The following is a 4,095-nucleotide window of genomic DNA, read 5'->3' as shown; positions in this document are numbered from 1 at the left end:
GAGCCCTATGTTCGGTGTAGAGATTACTTAAAAATAATATATATATTATATATCATATAATATATATTTTATATATATATATAAAAGCAAGGCTCATAGCTTCTCGTGCTTGCTTACAAAACCTAGGAAGAAGCTCCATATTGTTTACCTTGAAATATATCCCAATCACAAACCAGTCTCTAACAATCCTTCTAGCTCACTGTATTTTTATTTACACTACATTAAGCTACTTAGAGTTCAAGCATGCAAGATCTTACCAGCTTCTATGAGTCCACACATGCTGTTCTTACTGCTTGGAAGACTTTTTGAGCCTCCTTTGTCCCCATCTCTGACTGGTAATGGAAAGATTCTATATCTTGGCTGCTGCTAGTCACATGGCAGTATATATATTGTCAAAACTCATAGAACTGTTAGATTTTACTGTATGTAAATTTTACTTAAATAAATCCTACTTTAAAAAATCTGGGGGGCGCCTGGGTGGCTCAGTCATTAAGCATCTGCCTTCGGCTCAGGTCATGATCCCAGGGTCCTGGGATCGAGCCCCGCATCGGGCTCCCTGCTCCGCGGGAAGCCTGCTTCTCCCTCTCCCACTCCCCCTGCTTGTGTTCCCTCTCTCGCTGTGTCTCTCTCTGTCAAATAAGTAAAAGTCTTAAAAAAAAAAAATCTGAATAATCTCCATATACTTGGGAATTAAGACATTTCTAAATAACTAATCAGTCAAAGAAGAAGTTTCAAAGAAAATTAGAAAATACAAAGTGAATGGTACCAAAATTATTTTTAAGCTAAATAAAGTTGACAAATATTTGGCAAAACTGATCAATAAGAAACAAGAGAGAAAATGTAAAAGACCAATATTAGGAATGAAGAAAAGGATATCAGTAAAGATCCTATAGACATCAAAAGGATACTAAGGAAATATTATGAACAACTCTGGGCCAAGACATTAAAATAAGTACAAATTCCTTGAAAAAGCACAGCTTCTATAAACTGACACAGGAAGAAATAGAATATCTGAGTACCAACATATCTAGTAAAGAAATAAAGTTCTTAAATAAAAGTCATTCTACAAGGAAAACTCCAGGCCCACAAGGCTTCTACTTTAAATCTATTAAAAATTTGAGGAAGAAACAATAATTTTACAAAATCCTTTCAGAAAACAGAGAAGGAAATACTTCAAAATTCATTTTATAAGGCCAGCAAAACCCTGATATCAAAATATTGCCCAAATAGACAAATAAAACTCCCCCAAAACCCAAAAACCAAAGAAAGGAAAACTATAGATTAATGTCGCTCATTAAAATAGATGCAAAATTTCTAAATAAGATATTAGTAAATTGAATTCAGGAATATATAAAAATTGAATTCAGACAAAACAAATCTGTAATGATAAACCTCAGATCAGTGGTTACTGTAGATGATGATGGTGAGATTGACTGGTCACAGGCACAAGAGAACTTCCTGGGGAGATACAAATATTCTATGTCTTTTGGGGGTCATGGTTATATCAAAACATTTTAGATTTTACATGTATAATGGATTGTTTTTATTTTAAGAAAATTATACTTAAAGTTGATTTTAAAATATAACGTACATATTTCTAATGAAAACAAAGATGTTTGTCTTCTTTTTTAATTTCATACCATTCTGGAATTTGGAGTTGATAAAATTAGAATATAAATAAGCTATAAGTATTTGAAAATGGGAAGTAAGTTGTCTTAGTTTGGGTTGCTGTAACAAATTACCCAGGTAGTAATTTGTTGACTAGGTGGTTTTAACAACAAACATTTATCTGTCACAGTTCTGGAGGCTGGGAAGTCTAACATCAAAGTACCAACAGATTTGGTTCTTGCTGAAGGCCGCTGTCCTGGTTTGCTGATATCTGTCTTCTCACTCTGTCCTCACATAATGGAGAGCAGAGAGAGCAAACTCTAGTCTCTTTCTCTTCTCATAAGGTCACTAATACCATCATGGCCTCATCTAAATATAATTACCTCTCACAGGCCCCACCTGCTAATACCATCCCAAGGGGGGTTAGTTTTAACATGTAAGATTTAGAGGGAACACAAACATGTACTCCATAATACAAGTGCAACACTATTTGTAGATAAAATCATATTTTTTGGACAGTCAAGGTAACATGGCAAAACAATACTAAGATTATTGAGAAAGCTTAACAAAATGGTTATATATAAGATAAATACATATCAGAATATATAAACAAATATCAGTACAAAATATGAAAACAAAAATATAAAATTTATGATTGATCATTATAAGAAATGTACAGATTTATATAAATTTGATAGTAAGATAAAAAGGAGGCGTAAGTAAATAGGAAACTATCTTTCTGGATAGAAGGAACACTAGAAATATGATTTTTTTGTAAATTACTTCCTAAATTTAATGAAATTCCAATAAAATGCCCAACAGAGAATAGCTAAGAAAATTTTGAAAAGAGTACAAATGGGACTGGTCCTCCCAGAGTTAAAAATATAGTTTAAAGCTATAATAATAAAATTCATCTGATCACAGTAATATAGTAAAAAAAAAAAAATTATAAAAAAGATCCATTAAATGTGGCTCCTGGGTGTTTCAGTTGGTTAAGCATCCAACTCCTGATTTCTGCTCCGGTCATGATCTCAGGGTTCTGAGATCGAGCTCCAAGTTGGGCTCTGCACTGAGTGTGGAGGCTGATTAAGATTCTCTCTCGGGGCGCCTGGGTGGCTCAGTTGGTTGGGCGACTGCCTTCGGCTCAGGTCATGATCCTGGAGTCCCGGGATCGAGTCCCGCATCGGGCTCCCTGCTCGGCGGGGAGTCTGCTTCTCCCTCTGACCCTCCTCCCTCTCATGCTCTCTGTCTCTCATTCTCTCTCTCGCAAATAAATAAAAAAAAAGTTAAAAAAAAAAAAAAGATTCTCTCTCTTCCTCCCCCTCCCCAACCTCCCCCCCCACTCTCTCTCTCTCTCAAAAAAAAAGAAAATAAAAGATCCATTAAACAAAATAGTTAGCTCAGAAACAGATCTTTTATAAAATAATGATAAGTATACAACAAAGATGGTATTACACATCAGGACAGAGGAAAAAAGATTATTCAGTAAATGGTGTAACAAAGAAAATGTTAAGTTCTCATCTCATGGCATATGCCAAAATAAATTCTAGAACAGCATAAAATATAAAAAGCCCTTTCTTTTTTTCATTTAAATTCAATTAATTAACATATAATGTATTATTGGTTTCTGAGGTAGAGGTCAGTGATTCCTCAGTCTTTCAGAATACCCAGTGCTCATCACATTACGTGCCCCCCTTAATGTCTATCACCCAATTACCCCATCCCCCACCGACCTCACCTCCAGCAACCCTCAGTTTGTTTCCTGTGATTAAGGAGTCTCTTATGGTTTGTCTCCCTCTCTGATTTCATCTTGTTTTACTTAATAAAAACCCTTTATATTTGTTTAAAGGTTAGTATTTATTAACTAAAGCATTGGAATACAATGTACTAGTAAAAGACACCAAATTTGCCTAAGTAAACTTTATCTTAGAAGAAAGCTCCAGGAAGGCAAAGATCCTGGAGGTCTGACTCATCACTAACCTCTGTGATCTACAGGAGATCTAGCCAGTGTGTGTGTTCAAATAAATCCTTACAGGATGTATGAAAACAACTGTTTCTATTTTTTGTAAAAGCAGCACCACTATCGTTTTCTTAAATGACAAACTGGGAAAAATATTTGTCATGTATATGTAAAGATTAATATCCTCTTATTAAAAGTTCATGCAAATCATAAGAAACTTCATTAATACCCATTAGATGGACCCGTATATGGACAAGCTATTCACAACAGAGGGAATACAAAGATTAATGAACATTTGGAAAAAGTTAATATGAATAACAAAGGATTGCATGTTATCTGTCAAATTACAGGATTTTTAAAAATAAATATGTATATTCAATGCTGGTTTGGGTGTAAGTGTAATAGGTCAGCTCATACGGTTTGGGGGGAGTTAACACAAACCTTTTAGAAAAGTAATTTTGCATTCTAAATCCACAGCCTTAAAAATACTACTTTTGACCCTGCAATTACTTTTCAGAAAATGAACC

Source organism: Leptonychotes weddellii, chromosome 5 (assembly GCF_054177405.1).
Source record: "Leptonychotes weddellii isolate Sample4059 chromosome 5, ASM5417740v2, whole genome shotgun sequence".
NCBI classification, from domain to species: domain Eukaryota; kingdom Metazoa; phylum Chordata; class Mammalia; order Carnivora; family Phocidae; genus Leptonychotes; species Leptonychotes weddellii.
The sequence above is the reverse complement of the archived record's forward strand: the minus strand, read 5'-3'. Positions refer to the sequence as shown.